This window comes from Ambystoma mexicanum, chromosome 9, assembly GCF_040938575.1.
Source record: "Ambystoma mexicanum isolate Mex_15411 chromosome 9, UKY_AmexF1_1, whole genome shotgun sequence".
Taxonomy (NCBI): Eukaryota; Metazoa; Chordata; class Amphibia; order Caudata; family Ambystomatidae; genus Ambystoma; species Ambystoma mexicanum.
Window position 1 is genome coordinate 1,389,041,320 of NC_090931.1, and position 20,490 is coordinate 1,389,061,809.

Consider the following 20,490-nt stretch of genomic DNA (forward strand, 5'->3'; position numbering starts at 1 on the left):
AGCACATGCCCTATTGAAGTCTAGCTGTTGCTCCAGCTTTTTCTGGCTTTGCAGTAGGGAGTCCAAACCTTCTTGGTGTTCCTTCTGCAAGGCCAGAAATCTGGTATCCTGTTCCGACTTTTCCTTTTGCAGCACATCCATATCCTCCTTCATTTTAGTGATGTACAGTCTGCTGTCATTTTCTGACTCCTGGCTCCTCTGCAGCCTCTGCTCAGAAGAGACCAGGTCAGATTGGACCTTCTGTAATGCCATCTGTTGCCTATTTGCCAGATTTTGGCTTTCAGCACATCTATCCTGCATGTCTCCCATATATAGGTACAGGTATGCTGCTATCCTGGCGATCTTATTGTGTTCCTCTTTGGCTTTAGGAGCCATATATAGTTCACTCAGGGCCACATGTAAGGGACCCTGATCTCTATATATATCTGACCCTGTTTCAGTGACCTGTTGTGTGATGGCCTGCAACCACACATCCTGGCCCTGTTCGGTCCATTCACCTCTCACAAATAGCTTATGCAAGAGGTGCTCTCTGGCTATTTTCATGTCTACTAAGGTCGTCATTCTAGAGATTGGTCTCTGTCCTGACTTACAGAAGTTTGTATTTTATTTTTGCAGAACAGAACTTTTCTTGGAGTGTCCCTTTTGAGGAATGCTTCACAGCGTAACACAGCGTGGTGATCCGACTGGATGTATGTATCCCGTCAGTTAGCACACTGTATTAAGCTGCACAAATGGTAAATCTAACCCAACGTCTCGGCTCGAGCCCCCACTTTGTAAGAGGATTCAATTCAGCACTACAGCCCAGTTAACGCCTAGTCTAGAATACTGAATGAAAACCCTTATTGATATATCTTTAGGTCCAGTTCATGCGTTCTGGATGACTACCCTTGTATAACACCCCTCTCTTGGAATCCCCTTGACCCCACTGAGCCAAGAAGTAGTTCTGTTTTGCAAGTTTAAAAGGTTTATTTGATAAATTAAAATATATATATCACACTTTATAATAAATTAATAATTGAATATCACACTTAATCTGATATGGTAGATATTAACAACGGAGAATCTGGCACTAGCACACTTCTTTATAATGACTAATGAGTTGACCTGAAATGGATAAGGTAGCACACTGGTAAATAGGAACAAAAGTATAATGTGGTAGAGGATGCTTTATGTAAGCTCAGGTGGATGCAATATTCAATGAATGCAGTACAGAAAATAATCAATATGATTTCAACCAAACAATGTAATCACTTTTCACTGGCTATTCACTCCCCCCCTCTTTATGCAATGCAAGGAAATGGAAGGAAAACACACAGTTCTCAGAAATGCAATCAACTGTACTTCAGTTCACCCCAGCAAGCTTAAGCAGAAGTTTGAAAACACAGGCAAATGCTTTGATATGTGCTGGCAATGAATGAGAAATATGCTGGAAACGCTTTTAATTCCCTTTCAGAGGTTCAGGGTGAGTGGTATCTAGTTAATATTAGTCCAGGCTCACACTAGCAATGATGCAGGGATAGTTAGCAGGTTAAACGAATTTCTGGCAAATGGAAGGCAGGCAGCAGCAGTTTTTTTTACATGTGAAGAAATTTGCAAATCGCGGCAAAATTCGCGGATGCGTGTTCCGCGATTGCGGTAAAACTATAAGGGGTAGGAATGCGGTTCTTGGTGCGATTCAAAGCTACGATTCTAAGCTATCAGAGGAAAGTTACTGCAAGTCTCTAGCCCAAACGGTTGCGGAGATATGAGCAAATTAGTGAAGGTCGTTTTTGGTTTTGCCAATTTTAAATGCACACTTTTTCAAAATGACAAGTGACAAATTTTTGCAGCTAGAATGACAGGTGACAGCTAGGAGGCAGTTCTACTTAGGTTAAATAGATTGAATTAGATGAATTTAAACTAAGAGATGTGTTCTGAGTTTTGCTAAGTACTCACAAGAGATTTTGAACCGGAAAGCGGCTTTGTCACGATCTGGTCAACAGTCTGGTCAGGTCTTTCCGGGTTCTGCTCACAGCGCCTGGCCTGGGTCTCTCTGGTCTGGTCTCTGCTAGGCACAGCACTGCTTTCTCTCTGGTCTGGTCTCTTAGTACAGAACTGCTTTCTCTCTGGTCTGGTCTCTTAGTACAGGATAGATTGATGAATTTGAAGTCTGGATCTCTGGATGTTGTATGGTCCGGCAGAGTGCGTTGCAGCAAATGGAATTTTAGGTCCCTATGTGTCCTGACTCTCTGCTTTTATCTGTTTCTTGAGAGTGGGTGTGTGTTGCATCACTAGACTTGCCCCTCTCATTTGTCATTGGTCAGCTTTCATTCGTCCCCTTGATTGGCGAACTGAACTGTGAGTCAGATTGATGTCATTTTATGATCTCTTGAAACAACCTCCCTTATCATCTGTGCACCCAAATCTATATATGATCAAAATACATACTTCAGAGTTACACAGTTGTTTGAAATTACATATACATGGTGTGGCTGAATTTAGCCATGTCTCTGTACAAATCTGCTTTTTCTAGGAGCTTGCATTCAAAGAGTGTACATAATTGACTTTTTAACTGCTTTTTCAATTTCTGACATGGACCCAACTTTACATACATGTGTGCAGGGGGTAGGGACATTAACTGATGAAGTTTCAGATTTTTAACATGCACACATTTAGAGTAATATCCACTTTTCCGCCAAAACCTCCCCGAACATACCACCGGTTCCTACCACGTCTTAAACTGTGGGCAGGAAAATCACAAGAATTATGGTATCATTTATAAAATTTTCACATGTCCGCACTATGAGTTATTCCCCTTTTTATAAAACCATATCCTTGCTGCAGGGGTGTGTCTTTTCAGGTCACATGGTACAGAAACCAGTCTTTCCAGTTTCTGCCCAGCCAGCTTGCTCTCACAGGCAGTGCCCCTCCCAGCTTCTTCAGGAGGAAGCCACTTTTTACGACGTCTGTAATAAAAACCTTTGCCTAAGTGAAGAGGGCTTTGTTCACTCTCTGGCAGAGCACAGGAAATTCAATTATCAGATAGATGGCATATCCTTAGTGTGGGCAGCAAAAGGAACATTGGCCTGGGAACATAGTTGTGACTCAAGTTTCACTCCTGATGGGGTTTAGTTGCTAGGCAAAATCAAGTTCCTTAAGCCAGACCTTCAGCTAACTGGCAGGTTTTGTTGTTGCTTTTTAACTTAACTTGCAATTTTACCCATGCAGCTAGAATGCTGATTCTAAGTGCAAAACTATGACATTTCAACAGTTACAAAGGCATGTGACACCAAACATAGGTCACTCATTTAATCTAAACATTTTCAATTTTGGTGTCTTTAAATCCAGTTGCAGTTAAACTGCTGCAATCCACCGCTCAGCCAGTCTTATTATACATTGTTTTGTGCTCTTCATTTCTCAGATTTTGTAGGCACACAAAACTCCATTCTGCCAAATGTCTGCTGGTGTTCAGTAAATATTTTGCACATGTTGCAAGGTTTGAAATAGGCATTTTGGCTTGCCTTCAGAAAAACACACAGTGGGTTTTAAAACGCCGGCTTTTGGATAGTGGTGAGTACTGGTACTGCACCCATTTTTGGGATTTTCTTGGATTAATGCATTCTAAACAGGAATGGTTCTTACATGGTAGTAAATCCTTGCTTAACATTGTTTTGATGGGGCTCCTTACAGTAAGATGGTTATGTGGAACCCCACAAAAAGGGTTGAATCTTTAAAGTGGTCCAATGAGTCACGATTTCAGCAACTTTTTGACATCAGTAACAGTGGATTTTGTTAACAAAGACCTTTCTTTACACTGGTGGGTGGCAAGTTAGGTAACCATTTTGGTGTGCGCACAACTACGCAGCTCTCCTGGATTCTGGGATGAAATGATGGGCGGCGACAGCGCATCCCCATCTTTACCCACTCCAATGATTTATTTTTGTTCTGGGGCAAAATGATGGGCAGCGACAGCTTAATCCCCACATTCACCCCGTCTAATGATTCCACATGGGTCAAAACCCTCCACATGTTAACGGTCACCGTTGCCATTAACGGTGACCGTTAACCCTTACTGCCAGCCTCGGAATGAGGCCCATTGTCTAGATATGGCATTTATATGTGTTAGTCTCTTCATTGGGTACAACTTATCTGATGGTCCTATCTCGGACCACCACTAAAGTGATACAAGTAAGAAAGACATCGGGCCTCATTCCGAGGCTGGCGGTAAGGGTTAACGGTCACCGTTAATGGCAACGGTGACCGTTAACACTTACCACCATATTCCGAGTTCCCTTTTGCGGGTTGGCATTTAACGCCTGCTTTTAGCAGGCGTTAAAAATCCAACCCGCAAAGGGACCTTGGAGTAAATTACGGCACCGTAATTTACGGTGCCGTAATTTACTCCTTCCCCATTCCCATTGAGCCCTATGGGGGCAGGAATGGGGATGGGGAACCGGTATGGTGAATGGGGAATTACCGGTCCCTCCAACCTTGGAATGGACCGGTAATTACTCCATTCACCATGCCGGATTTCCATGGAGTAAATAGCTCCATGGTTGCTTACCATGGTGCTATTTACTCCATGGATAGCGCCAGCCTCGGAATGAGGCCCATCATCATAACAACACATTGGGGGTCATTCCGAGGTTGGAGGTAACCATGGAGTAAATTACTCCATGGTTGCCTCCAATACCGCTTCGACTCCTACATGGTGAATGGAGTAATTTCCGGTCCATTCCAGGGTTGGAGGGACCGGAAATTCCCCATTCACCTTTTGCCCTTCCCCATTCCCATTTCAGCCCCATAGGGCTCAATGGGAATGGGGAAGGAGTAAATTACGGCACTGTAAATTACGGTGCCGTAATTTACTCCAAGGTCACTTTGCGTGTCCCGTAATTACAGGCGCCGGTAATCCCTTACCTCCAACCTCGGAATGACCCCCATTATTGGCTACTGCAACAGTTACGAGACAGCATCATTTGAGAGTGCTTATTGGATGGCATGGGCTTTGCCTAACTTGGATACTTGGCAGGTCATTCGCACATGATTAACAATAGTGGTAGGGAGAGCGGCATCAATGCTTCTCCGAAATAAACAAGGCCAGGACTTTTAGCTTTGTACTTGGTCCTGTCTGGTATCTTTGTTCTGCGAATTTAAGGGGACTGAAGGCATGTAGCTATAGTTAATTAATAGGCACTGCTCTCCAACCATAGGTCATTTGTGAGACCACGTTTTGAATTATTCTGCTTGGCCTTTGTTAGGATTTTAGCTCATATTAATGCAAGTGTCCTTACCCTCTCTAGCCCCTGGAGATTTGTTCGACCTACTTTTCTTCCAATATTAAGTCTTAATTAATGGGTACCTGGCTTTCAAGGGTTTTTTGTTTCTTTACTTAATGTATCTTACACTTGGGAATTATTATCTTCTGTTCACTTCAGAGCTATTCAAAACCTCCCTTTTCCATAGTAACCTTGGCGGGAGTTGTGAAACTACTGTCTGTTCTGCACAGATCTGTATTTTCAGCAAATTCAGCAAATCAACTCCCCATGCAACTTCGAGGTTTCGTCAATGATTCTCATTCACTCAAACGTGGCTGCGCCGTGCATTTGATCTAAAATAGCCACTCATTACCATTGCATTTCTATATCAAGCAAGCTTTGCGTGTATCTCATTTGCCTTGCGTTTCAGAGCATTGATTAATCATGATCTGTTTCTAGTGTCTATTGATGCAGGTAACATTCTTCATGTCTAAATGCAAGTTTTGACCTAGTGTCCATGTATCTTCATGGTGAGTGCATACCTGCTTCGTGTCTAGTGTGTCTACGTGTGTCAGTTTGGCAGTGATGACACTTGGTCTTGTCATCTTCATTTGCAGCATATTCATTTCTAATTGAGCTTGCAGATTCATCTCTTCTTTGATTGATCCAGGATAAACTTAATAGTGTTGCCTTAGCGAACAGCGTCTCTCAAACTTACAGTATGGCAGTGTGGATGGGGCAGATGCCATAAATGACACACTCCTCTCGTTCTTATGATATGGAGGCAGGGGAGGGGCTGACGCCATGAATGATGCATTCATCTGCCTCTTGACATTCCTCCCTCTGGTCAAGTCCTCGAGTATCTTGGAGGGCCCTCTGCCCAGTAAGGTACCTTGGGGGGTCCATATCTTCATCACCCCCCTCAGGTCACCTGAATTCTTTATATGCTCATCCACACTCCAGGTCCTATAGCAGCACTCCCCATCTGGATTGCTGAATACCCAAAATCCCACGTAATTACAAGGGTCTCGTGGATAACAAAATGTAGAGCCTGCAGGGACGATAGGACTTTGCCTTAAATCCAACCTAGGTAAATCATCGGTTTGTATGCACTCATACATCTGAGTGTCCACGTTTATCACTATTTTCATCCCTACTACCTTTTTAGCAGTCTTCTTGCATTGGCTTATGGCTATTCGCAGCATGCAGAATCCTAAAAACACTAACACTAATGCAGCTGTTAGTATTTTGAATGTGTTAGCCTGCCAGGAGGGGATCCAGGAAAATAGACAAGAGCGAGAATTGTCATGCTCCACTTTATCTATCTCTGCTACCATTTTGGTGTGGAGATCTGTTAGCAGTGTTATGCCCTCTGCAAGGGTCCCAATTTCCTCATCGTGGGAAGGTGTGTATGTGCAGAAGAAGAGACAATTCTTACACATATGCCAACCTCCATGCTGTTATTAGATCGATGGCATACCTGTTTGTCATTAGCCTTGTTGCTCTCAGCTCTTCCTTTATAGTGTTAAATCCTTTCACTGTTGTGTTAATTGTTTATAGCAGCTCCCAGTGGGTTATCTGAAATCTCCATTGGCTTGCAACCCAGGAGTAATAAGTGATGGAAAGAACATTTCTGTCTACTGAACCATTTATGCTCGTATGGTATGTCATCAAATGCCTCTTCCATTTTGTCAGAGATATAGTTACTACTACTTTTTGTTTATTCGATGGTGAGGGATCATTTCTTTCTTGTGTGTGTATTCATTTTTGGGAACTCTGTAATGTGTACATCATTTTCGGCCACTACCAAAGTGGTTATACTTATCGGCACTTTGGAACACAGCCCTGCCCAATTTGGGGGCAGCTTCATATATGCCTTGGATCCACAAGCCCAATAGTGGTCATCAATATGGTAGTGCCTATTTTCATGCCCGGGCACATCAAAAATGTGTTTGTACCCTTTGTTTTTTCTCCTACTTTCACAGGGCCAGTATTCCTGAAAAATAATGTGGCATTTATCAGGGGAAATATAGGTAACAGGCCTGCTTCATTCTCCACCCATGTGAGCAGCTTGGAATATTTGGTCCATTCCTTGAGACATCCATCATTTGCATTCTGTACTACTTCTAATGGCACTGACAGGAGTGCTAGTGCTTTACACTGCATCATCACTTCAACCCATCCTGCTGAGGTATATAACTGTCCATTTATTAATAACTGGGATCTCTCCCAGCAGCCTGGCAGCCCCCCTATATCCTTTCCTACAACATTTGGGCAGTGTAACAACTTTTGATCTACTGTTGTAGAATCTCCTTTATTTGGATGTCTAATACATATGGTATCATCTTATTTTTCATCTTTGAGTCATCCATCATAGCCTTTGTCTTTAAGTAGCTATCCTCATAGAAGAATGTGTCTTTTGACATCCATCGTAAAGTGGCCCATCTTCCCTCAAACTGTCCCCTAGTTATGCAGAGTGCTAAATGAATTAGGCTATGGGCATCATGTGCAGGTACATCTGTGGCCACAAATGTCCTAGAAGCACTCATGGCATAGGGAATGAGAGAGCATACATAGCAGCTCTCATCATATGTCCCTCTCCCCACCCCAGTCATGTGCTGATACCACATATTATTGGTCACCTGGGCAAAATCAGCCAGGTATGCATTTATGTGTCAGAGATTATTTTCAGCATTTCTTTTCAATCTTTTCATCTGCTTAGTGGCAACGGATAAGGGTTGTGTTCTTGCTTCATCCAACATGGGAATGGGGATCACATTTGTATATACTGGCTTGGATACATTTTAAAGAACCAATTCTCATAATGCCAAAAGAGTAAAGAAACAGAGAAAGCAGAATATGAAGAATGTAGCTACAAGCATTACAGCTAATGTGTCCACATGTTGCAAAGGGCCACGTGCAATGGGTGGTCCTCGTGCCAAGAACTTACATGGAACAAAATGTAAAAAAGACCCATCTTTTACTTTTTCACTGTGTGTTTTCACGTTATTCCCAAGATGTTGGTGCCTACAGAACAAACTGCACAATTATAGCTCCAAGAATTCTTTCAAAGATACACTATTTTTTTGGGTCTACCAAAAAGCTGGCAAGCGATACGTTACTTGTTTTGGAACACCATAACTGTCGACTGTATAAGAGGAAATTGCAAACAGTATCACTCTTAATGGCAACATTGAATGTCTGTCACTTTCTCCCCACAAAGGTGTGTGTCTCTTTATTTATGCTGGTAAAAGCCTTGGGGGTGAAAGTTCACTCGATCTGTTAATTTATTTATTTAAGATAGGACAGTTAATTCATTTTATCCGTCGGCTGGTTGTTGTCTGCTCCTTGTGGCTGATAGTTTCTGCATCCGCTTCAAATCTTTTTCACCATCATCTTCAGGGACTGGAAGCAGGGCTGTCTCTCCTTTGTAGGGTTTGATGTCACCAAGGTAGAGCCAGGCACACTGCATTGCACTTGGACAGCAGTGGTGGTTATTTCCTCGACAATGTGGGGGACTTCAAAGCAAGGTTTGTGCCATCTCCTAACACATTTTATTATTAGCACTTCGTCCGCAGGGTATAGGATGGGGGCTTGAGCAGAGTCAAAGGATTTATTTCTTTGCTGTCTTCCTCATTTTTCTTTGACCCATCCTGCTGATCTCGAAGCTGTTGAACCAAGAACATCTGCGACATTGTCGGTGTCAGTTCACGTTCTAGTGGGAGAAGCAAGAGGTATATGCATACCAGCTCGAGAGGAGTCAGGTGATGGTCTGAGCTGGGCTGATTGCATAATGCAAATAGGGTTAAGAGCAGGCAATGGAGCCATCCTTTTTTCAGGGTAATTTTTATCTTGGCTATACTTTTTTTAAGAAGGCCGTTGAGGTGCTCAGAAATTCTGTTTTCCTGCGGGTGATAAGCAGAGAAAAATGTATGCTTAATACCCAGTAGGATTGGAATGTGCTCAAATAATTCATTTACAAAATACGGTCCATTGTCAGACCGAAGGACTTCGCACACTCATCTTCAGAAGACTGCATATACAAGGAACTTTGTGTAACGCTCACCTGATTCCCACGGAGGCGCTGACCCAAACTGGACTGCTACAGTTGCTTCTATGACTATGATGAGGCGTAGAACTCGGAAGACGCTCTGGGCAGGACCTCCGAATATTGACTGTGTGGCTTGTAAGGTGAGTTTTCTGCAAGTGGAAGAAAAAGGGGTAATTACAAGCTGGTTGGATAAGTTCTCCCACCAATCTTCTGCTTTTCCCACTTCTTGGTTCTCGACTGGTCTCCACGAACTCTCACCTTTGGTTTAATCAAGCCGAGCTCTCCATCCTGCTTCTGGTGCAGGGGCGCATGGAATCCAGTTACGTCACTGGATGATTTCAGTGTTTAGGCTCAGTGTCCTTTTGTGGCTTGTAATAGTCCTTCAGGTGCCGAGGAGCTGTTGGCGACACCACCACTGCTGTGCAAGAAGAGGCTCGTGAGTATAGAAGATCTGAGGCCGCTTCTGAAGGAGCACCCTTTTGTAATGTCCTTTCCTTCCTTTCAGGTGCCGAAATGCTGAGGGCGATGCTGCCGCTGCTGTGCGTGAAGAAGCGCGTAAGTATTACTGAATTGTGGCCACTTCAAAATGGGCATCTCTAATAATGTCTTTTCCTTTCTTTCAGATGCCGAAATGCGGAGGGCGATGCTGCCGCTGCTGCGCGTGAAGAAGCGCGTAAGTATAACTGAGTTGCGAACCCTTCGGCTCGGACACCACTAACAATGTCTTTTGTCTTCCAGGTGCTGGGATGCTGCCGAAGCGAAGGCCGCGGTGAACTCCGGTGTGATCACGGATGGATAAGGTAAGCGAGCGCAGCTGCGAGCGTGTTGCCCGTTTTCTAACCTTATGTCTTTATTTGCAGGTTGTCGGAGACTGGACTCTTGTGGCTGAATTCTGGTGAGTAGATGTTCCTGTGCCTTTTCTTCATCCACAGGTTGCTGCTCGAGAAGCTGAGGGTGTGTCTGGACCTGGAATGCAGGAGCCAACTCGGTGAGCGTCCTGCTGCTGTTGCAGAATAACGCGAAGCACGTGAATTCTATCGGGCGTGGTTTAAATAGTGGAGAAGTGCTTTGGTGCGTATTCTTCCTCCAGCCTCACCCAGGTAAGAAAAGAGTTCCAGTGTCAGAGGATTAGCATCAGCCCCACCCAGGTAAGAAAAGAGTTCCTGTAACAGAGGATTGGTCCCTCCCAGCCAGTGGCTGGGACTTCACCCAGCTTGGATTGTTCTAGGTGAGTATGCAGCATGGTCTGCCACAGGTAAGTCCACCCAATCACTACTGCACACTTTAAGAATATGAGCCTGGCGCCCATGGCGCCGGGACTGTGGTTCCTTATGAGCCTGGCGCCAGAGGCGCCAGGACATGGCCCAAAGGGCCCCTGTAGGGGTCTGCTGGAACCGGGGGTGTGGATGATGAGCCTGCTTCCGGGGACGCTGGGCCAGTCTTGGCTCCTCGGGAGTAGCGCTCATGACAGCACCCCCCCTCAAGGCCCCTCCCAAACTTGTCCTCCCCGGGGGTTTTGGTTTATTGGGAAAGGTTCGGTAGAATTTCCTGACTAGACGAGGAGCATGGACGTAGTCATAGGGTTCCCAGGATCTTTCCTGGGGTCCGTAGCCTTTCCAGTCGATTAGGTAGAATAGTTTTGATTTGATGATGTTGGAGTCCAAAATGTTTTTAACTTCAAATTCGGGCTCTACATTCACCTGAATGGGTTCTGGAGGTCTGGTCAGTCTGGTTCCAGGTTGCATGGGTTTCAAAAGAGATACGTGAAACACAGGATGTATTCTCATATGGGTTGGCAAATCTAATTTAACGCCCACTGGATTAATTATGGCCGTAATTGAATATGGTCCCAGGTATTTGGGGTTGAAGGTGTGAGGTCCTTTTAGCGATAAAGGTTTGGTGGACAACCAGACTTGATCCCCAACCTGGTATTGAGGGGCATCGCTTCGGTGTTGGTCTGCTCCTTTTTTGTACCTTTCTTTAGCTTGTTGTAGATGTGCAGTCGCTTCCTTGAAAGCTTGGGTAATAACAGAGTGCAACTGATCTACGGCGGGTGTTCCAAGATCTTGCGGTGGATCGAGGTTGGAGGTTTGAGGATGAATTCCATGCAAGATGTAGAAGGGACTCTTCCCAGTTCCCGAATTAACTGAATTGTTGTATGCATATTCAGCTATCCAAAGAATGTCCTTCCAGTTGCTTTCAGACTGTTGTAGCATGCATCGTAAATATTGTTCGAGAGTCTGGTTTGTTCTCTCGGTTTGCCCGTCGGTCTGGGGGTGATGGCTGGTTGAAAGTCTTACATCGATTTGAGCTGACCGACAACAACTACGCCAAAAGTGAGAAATAAACTGTCTTCCTCTATCAGAGATTAGTACCGACGGGAAGCCGTGTAACCAGACAATGTTTTCAAGGAATTCTCTGGCTAGTACTGAAGCTGAAGGTAAGCCTTTTAGCGGAATGAAGTGGGCCATTTTAGAAAACAAATCCACAATAACGAGAATAGTGTTGTACCCTGAACAAGAGGGTAAGTCTGTGATGAAGTCCATGGAAAGGGTATGCCAGGGACACGGTGGAATGTCTAATGGTTGCAGAAGACCAGCCGGCCTTTTCTTTTGACCCTTGTTTTGAGCGCACACACCACAGGACATCACAAATTCTTTTATGTCTTTTCTCCATGAAGGCCACCAGAAGTGTCTCTTCACTTTTTCTGTGGTTTTGGCGATGCCAGGGTGACCCTCCATTAATGAATCATGATAACAGGAGATTACCTGTTTTTGTAAATCGGCGTGTGGTAGGAATAATCGTCCTTGGAAATAAGGCAAGTCATTGTTTACGGTGAAGTTCTCTCCTCTTTGTAACCAGCTCTGTAAGTCTGATGGGGTCACAAGTTGTTTAGTTTTTGACTCGATGGATTGCGAAGAAAACAGACCCAAGATCCTTTGTTCAGGAATTATTGGTACGGGTTCGGGATTGACAACGTTATCTCCCATTCCAATTCGGGAAAGAGCATCCGCTTTGCCGTTCTTGTTGCCCGGGCGGTAAGTGATCACGAAGTCAAATTCAGCAAAGAATAGAGCCCAGCGAAGCTGTCTGGAGGATTGAGCTTTGGCGGTTTTCAGATACTGTAGATTTCGATGATCGGTGATCACTGTAACGGTGTGTTTGGCCCCGAGGAGATAATGCCGCCAGGCCTTAAAGGCGGATTTAATAGCTAAAAGCTCTTTGTCCGTGATGGTGTAATTAATCTCAGGCACCGAGAACTTTCGAGACCAAAACGCCACAGGATGCAGTTGGTTAGTCTCTGGATCCCTTTGTGATAGAACTGCTCCCATTGCTAAGCTGGAGGCGTCGGTTTCAACGATGTAAGGGAGATCCGGGCGTGGGTGTTTCAGTATTGGCGCCGAGGTGAATTTGGCCTTTAGCTCTTGGAAGGCTTGTTCAGCTTCTGCAGACCATTCAAAGCGCTTATTTTTTCTTAAGAGGGATGTGATGGGTTGTACCACTCGTGAAAACTCTGGAATAAATCTGCGGTAAAAATTGGCAAAGCCTAGCATGCTTTGAACACCTTTCACGGAAGTAGGAGATGGCCATTTGAGGATTGCGTCAACTTTTCTCGAGTCCATGTGGACTCCTTTGGGTGTCAGAATAAATCCCAGAAATTCGACCTCGGTGACATGAAAGGCACATTACTCGAGCTTGGCAAAGAGTTTATGTTGGTGAAGTTTTTCAAGGACCGCCCTTACATGATTTCGATGATCAGCTTCCGAAGATGAGTACACAAGAATGTCGTCTATGTAGACGACAACACAGACATCAATGAGCTCTCTGAGGACGTCATTCATGAAATATTGGAAGGCGGCCGGCGCATTGCATAGACCGAAGGGCATCACTTGGTATTTAAATAGCCCATACTTAGTGCGAAATGCCGTCTTCCATTCATCACCTTCCTTGATCCGTACCAAATTATAAGCTCCCCGGAGATCAAGCTTGGTATAAATACAGGCGTTTTTCACCTGGTCGAGGAGTTACGGGATAAGAGGTAAGGGGTATCTGTTTTTTACTGTTATCTGATTCAGAGCACGGTAATCAATACAGGTTCTGAGGTCACCTTCTTTTTTTGGTACGAAGAACAGAGCCGAGGATGCAGGAGACTTTGACGGACGGATAAAGCCATTGGCCAGATACTGGCCTAAATACTGTTGCAGATGAAGGTTCTCAGGCTCGGTGAGGGCGTAAATCCTACTGCAAGGGGGAGTTGCAACGGGTAGCAGATCTATCTGACAATCGTATGATCTGTGAGGTGGCAAGGTGTTAGCCTGTTCCTTTTGAAAAACATCTTGGAACTCTCGATACTCTTGAGGTAATTGTGGACCGTCAGTCGTTGCTGACGCTAGGCCAATGCTGGGTCGTGGATAGCAGGTTGGTGCACACTCAGGGAACATTATCGTCTTTGCTCGCCAATCAATCTGAGTGTTGTGTTTCTCCAACCAAGGGATTCCTAGGATTACTTGGAATTGAGGAGCCTTGATCACGTCGAACACAATTACCTCCCGATGCCCGTCTTGGCCTAGTAACGTCACTTCAGCAGTGGTATGGGTTACCGGTCCGGAGGCGATTTCGGTCCCATCCACCGTGGTAATGACGTCTTTAACCGCCTTTGGACAAAGAGGTAGGTTCATCCTGGAAGCCAATTCGCGGTCCACGTAATTTCCTATTGCTCCACTATCAATGTATGCCTTAATAGCATGCAAACGTTCTGGTTGCTTTGGGTTTACGAGGACCATAGGCATTATGAAGTGCGAGGTCAAAGAACTGGTTTTTAAGCTCGGCAAGTGGACCTCTACACTTGTCGGGCGAGGTCGTTTCCTGGCTCAGGCTTTTCAGAGTTCTTGTCAGAAGCTCCTACTGTCTTCTTAGGTGGTTTTACCGGGCAATCTCGAAGAAAATGTCCAGAGTTTCCACAATAGAGGCACAATTGCATTTGTCGTCTTCTGTCACGCTCTTTCTGGGTTAAGGGACCCTTTACGGCCCCAATCTGCATAGGTTCAACGGTGTCGACCCCTTTGGCGTTGCTTTGTGTTTTCGTGAATACTCGGGTTTCAAACCTGGATCGGTCCGCCTTTCTGTTTTGGAGCCTATGATCCAATTGGACCACCAAATCAATATATTCTGTACAGTCCTGAGGAGGATTCACGACCTGGGCAAGAACGTCTTTAAGTTCACCACGCAGACCTCTGTGAAATAGCGTTATCCTTTTATCCTCGGGCCATCTAGTTTCCACGATTAACCTATTAAAAGATGCAATGTAGGCTAAGAGGTAACGTTGTCCAGGGCCTGCCCTTGGGAATGTCTTGCAAAAAGTCTCTCCATACTCGCCTGGAAGGCTGAGAAGTTCCGAAGAATTGGGTCATCCTGTGTAACCAGAGGGATCGACCAATCAGCGGCGCTGCCGCTAAGATACGATAGTACAAAGGCTACCTTGGTCTGGTCAGTTGGAAAGGCTGCGGGTCTACAAAGAAAGTGCAGTCGGCATTGATTTATAAACACTGCAAATCTTTTAGGGTCACCAGAAAAGCGTTCAGGTGGTGCCAATGACACATTTCCAGGTAGGTTGATTTGAACGGGATTGGTTGAAGTAACTGGGGTATAATTCCCCCCTGAGTTAGGTAGAGGAGTTTGCCCCGCTTGACTCTGTAATAACTGTCTGGCGAGATCGTCAGTTCGTTCTTTTGACATTATCAATTCCCTCTTAAGGGCGTTCGTTTCCTGGCGAGCAGCATGGACTTCAGCTCTTAATTCCCCCAACAACTGGGCCAATTGGTCTGTGTCGGAAGTTTCCATAGCGCCTGGGTAGGAGATTATGGGTAGGCTTTGCATTCTGTAACGCTCACCTGATTCCCACGGAGGCGCTTACCCAAACTGGACTGCTACAGTTGCTTCTATGACTATGATGAGGCGTACAACTCGGAAGACGCTCTGGGCAGGACCTCCGAATATTGACTGTCTGGCTTGTAAGGTGAGTTTTCTGCAGGTGGAAGAAAAAGGGGTAATTACAAGCTGGTTGGATAAGTTCTCCCACCAATCTTCTGCTTTTCCCACTTCTTGGTTCTCGACTGGTCTCCACGAACTCTCACCTTTGGTTTAGTAAAGCCGAGCTCTCCATCCTGCTTCTGGTGCAGGGGCGCGTGGAATCCAGTTACGTCACTGGATGATTTCAGTGTTTAGGCTCAGTGTCCTTTTGTGGCTTGTAATAGTCCTTCAGGTGCCGAGGAGTTGTTGGCGACACCACCACTGCTGTGCAAGAAGAGGCTCGTTAGTATAGAAGATCTGAGGCCGCTTCTGAAGGAGCACCCTTTTATAATGTCCTTTCCTTCCTTTCAGGTGCCGAAATGCTGAGGGCGATGCTGCCGCTGCTGCGCGTGAAGAAGCGCGTAAGTATTACTGAATTGTGGCCACTTCCAAATGGGCACCTCTAATAATGTCTTTTCCTTTCTTTCAGATGCCGAAATGCTGAGGGCGATGCTGCCGCTGCTGCGCGTGAAGAAGCGCGTAAGTATAACTGAGTTGCGAACCCTTCGGCTCGGACACCACTAACAATGTCTTTTGTCTTCCAGGTGCTGGGATGCTGCCGAAGCGAAGGCAGCGGTGAACTCTGGTGTGATCACGGATGGATAAGGTAAGCGAGCGCAGCTGCGAGCGTGTTGCCCGTTTTCTAACCTTATGTCTTTATTTGCAGGTTGTCGGAGACTGGACTCTTGTGGCTGAATTCTGGTGAGTAGATGTTCCTGTGCCTTTTCTTCATCCACAGGTTGCTGCTCGAGAAGCTGAGGGTGTGTCTGGACCTGGAATGCAGTAGCCGACTCGGTGAGCGTCCTGCTGCTGTTGCAGAATAACGCGAAGCACGTGAATTCTATCGGGCGTGGTTTAAATAGTGGAGAAGTGCTTTGGTGCGTATTCTTCCTCCAGCCTCACCCAGGTAAGAAAAGAGTTCCAGTGTCAGAGGATTAGCATCAGCCCCACCCAGGTAAGAAAAGAGTTCCTGTAACAGAGGATTGGTCCCTCCCAGCCAGTGGCTGGGACTTCACCCAGCTTGGATTGTTCTAGGTGAGTATGCAGCATGGTCTGCCACAGGTAAGTCCACCCAATCACTACTGCACACTTTAAGAATATGAGCCCGGCGCCTATGGCGCCGGGACTGTGGTTCCTTATGAGCCTGGCGCCAGAGGTGCCAGGACATGCTCCAAAGGGCCCCTGTAGGGGTCTGCTGGAACCGGGGGTGTGGATCATGAGCCTGCTTCCGGGGACGCTGGGCCCGTCTTGGCTCCTTGGGAGTAGCGCTCATGACAGCTTGCAGCACATGTGGTATCAGGATGTGTGCATGGACCTGCTTTGATCCATTGGGTAAAAGGACACACGACTACGAGCATATATCTGTAGCCCTTACAGCTTTGGAGCATATCTACATAAACAATATGAAAAAGCTGGAAAGGTACTGGAGGATGGGGTATTAATCATCTCAATGTTCACAGTGGTGTGCCCTTCTGTAGATGTTTGGGAAACTATGCAATTCATGAGAAAAGCAGCAACGTGTTCACTGAGTTGGGTAAAAAACAGTCTTCTGATTCCAGGGATAAAAGACACTCTTGTGTTGTGTGTGCTGGGTAGAGAAGCTGCTCTATTGCTACTTTAAGTTGTACAAGGGCCATAACTGGTTTGCTGGTGCCATCCTGTTGCCATATTGCATCCATGAGGGACAATGAGCACCCCCCGATGTTTTTCTGGTGGCGTGCATCCCTGAAGTTTGGTGATTTGTGCTATGGGCAAGGTATTAAAGCCTTCTTACATTACCATGCTGCATGCTCGTGTGTGTTTATTAAGTGGTGTGTCAAATTCAGATATTTGGGAAATTATGCTGGTTTTGTGGCCTCTGTGTCGGCTGCTTCATTGCAGTGGGAAATTAAATCTCCCCTCTTGTGTGGGCCTCACTTCGTGATGGCTGATGGTAGTTGTGGTGCATCATGAGCCTGTCCAATAGTGACGTATGTTGAACTGGGGTGTAGTCTGCGCGTAGGAAGCCCCATCTTTTCCAATGTGACAGTCCTGAATTTACTGTTAACGTCACATAGTTGCAATCTGGAAACACTGTGATTTCCTCATCCTCATGCATTTCAAGGTCTACAATAAGCGCTACTAATTCTGCTACTTGCGCTGAAAAATGTAAAGGTAATCTTGCGATTGCCACTACTTCAAAGTTGCCATTCTGTTTTACTTTTACCACTGCGGTCCCTGTATGTCTTTCCCCTGAATTCTGATCAATCAATGAGGAACCGTCAATGAAGAGTACTTCACCTGCTCCATGGGTATTTTCTCTGACATGGGGTATATTGTCATATATTCAGTGTATTTGGTGCAGTTGTGCATGTGATCTACTTCCTCAACTGGCTCTGCTATGAACGTTGCTGGGTTCACTACTATGCATCTGACAATCTTGATTGCTGGGTTTCAGATGATCACTTCATACCCAGATGCTCTCTGTGTGGTCAATGTGCTTTTGGGATTTTCAAGAACGCCAAACAGTACATGCTCCATGCATACATTTACTACACACCCATCGTGATACTGGCTGATTTCTCAATTGCAAAGGCTGCTGGCACCAATGATTGTTCACAGGGATAAAGGCCTCTCATCACTGGATCTAGGATCCCACTGTAATACGCTAGTGGTTTGTGTCCTAGGGTAGTCTTCTGTGCAAGCACTGTATTTGTATTTGTATTTATTGTTTTTATAGAGCGCTTTAGTCCAAAGTGCTTTATAGTTTAACAACAAGAATACATAGAACAATACACTGCTGTCATCACTACTCCAGAGAATAAGAAATATTCTGCACTGTAATCGGGAATTCCTGGAATAGGTGCTGTGCATATTGCCTCTTTTAATTAATTGAATATTCCTGTCATTTCGCCTGTCCAGGCTATGTTACTGTCATCTTCATGAGTTTCCTTGCATCTTTTCAAAAGGTGTCTGACGTATGTACTATAGTCAAAGACCCATGCCCTGCAGTAATTGCACAGGCCCAGATATTGTTGCACCTCCCTCACCATCTTTGGCTGGGGTGTATTCATGATTACTTCTGCTCTTTCAGCGGTCACCTTTCTGTCCTCTTGAGATATCAATTGTCCTACGTATAGGATTTCTTCCTGGAAATACTGTAATTTCTCATTGTCTACTTTGTACCCCCTTTCTACCAAGACTGTCATCAACTGTATTGAGTCTTTTCTGCACTGTTCTTCTGTCTCACTGCACACCAGAATGTCATCTACATACTGGATCACTACACTGTGTGATGAATCCTGCAGAGCCATCGCTGATTCCCCAGTGGTGATCTCCTCCTGCATGGCCAGGGAAAGGCAGCTGCTTCCTGATCCTGACCCCTGGGGCTCGTGTCAGGAGGGAGGATCATGGGGGAGCAGATGAGTACCGGGGGAAATGGTAGTTCAGATAGGAGAGACGTGGTATTCTCCCCCTTTCTGTAAAGAGGAAACCCTAATTCCAGAGTCTTTGATGGCATATTGTTCTGAAACATCTGATGTTTATGGTGCTTATATTTTAAATGCAACTGTTCAACAATGTGACTTAAAATCAGTTGAAATTTCCTGGGACTCCAAGTCCCAGAAAGCCTCAGGTACTGCGACAAGGAAGAGGAGCAGACAGTCCATGTGGAGGAAATGGGATGCTAAGTGTAATGTGCAGTCTAGTTTTAACAAACCTAATCAGTTGTGCAGGACATTTAAAACCACAGATCACCTGCAGCGAGAGGAACGAGGAAGGAAAGGAGAAAGGATGCAGAGTATGCAGATCAGGAAGCAAGACCGGTGGCAGAGGCAATCCCACAGAGAAAAGCCATGGGTAGAAGAGGAGACGTCTGCCAGCAGCAGATTAGCAGTATTCGGGACTGGAGAGGAACATCTCTTGTGACGCTGAGGTGAACGGTGTGCAGTAGGACCAAGGGAGATGCAGTCCTGCTGAGCTGCACTGGCTCTGGCAGCAAAGGACTTCAATACAATGTTTTCTCAGTTAGATACAGTTGCAGTTCAAGCATTGCATCTTCTCAGTTCCCAGGAAGCTAGTGGGTGAACTACATCATACCCCTATAGCAAGGCATTCAAGGCATACTATAGTTATACATGATTGGAGCAAACAGATCGACCCCCATTCAGTGCCTTTCCCCCCGTGTGGTACCACATTGCTTCCTGCTCTTTCCCACAAACGGTTTGCAATTAGTAATTACATAATTGTTCTGATCTCTAGTTCTTTATTCATCTGCCATTTGTCAGCATTAGAACGGAAGGAGCACGAGACACTCTGAACTAGTGGGAAGGGAGGCATTCACATGACACCTGCAAGATAGCAACTTTGCAAACACTATTGTGAAAACTCTGGGGGCGTGTTACTTTTCTGGGATGCCAACACTTACCATATGATTGGCTCTTCTTGATGCGCCCCTCGATTCCACATCCTTGCTACCATACCCGCCAGCCAAAGGGTGATGGTATAGGTGTCTGTGCACCTGCACTTACGTTCCAGGTTCCCATGGTATTCTGTTGTACTGGTGCTTGGAGGTGTATCTGTGCTTGTTGTGTCTGCATGAGGGATTGATGTGCTTGTACTGATGGCTGTTGTGCTGGTTGTATTTGCAGCCCATATGTCTGATACTGTGCGTAATTGATGGCATAATATTCAGGTGGCTATGCACTGTATGGTGGTGGATAGGCCATCTCCCCTCTTGGATCCTGCCAGGTCTGTTGCATCCATCCCCTGCTTCTCCATATTTGAGCAATGTGCCTCATTCTCCCACATTTCCAACACTGCTGAGGTGGTCTTCTAAATCTGGGCTGTTCCTCACTAAACCCTCCTCCTTGAAGAGCTTAAAATCCAAGCCCTCTTCCTCTAGGTGCGACCCCTCTTCCTCGTGGCCAGTAAATATATTCTCTGCTTCCTGTGAAATTCTGTCCAGCCATTGGCTATGCCTGCTGTGTGTCTTGTGTAAACACTCTCTCTCGAGTTGTCAACACGGCTCCGTCCACTGAAAACTTTGATAGCTTTTTCTGAACTAACTTTGCTTCCTCCAATTTTCTTTCCTCGAGTTTCGTTCTGGCTTTATCCTGCATTAATTGACTCTGATGAACTATAGTAATTGAATCT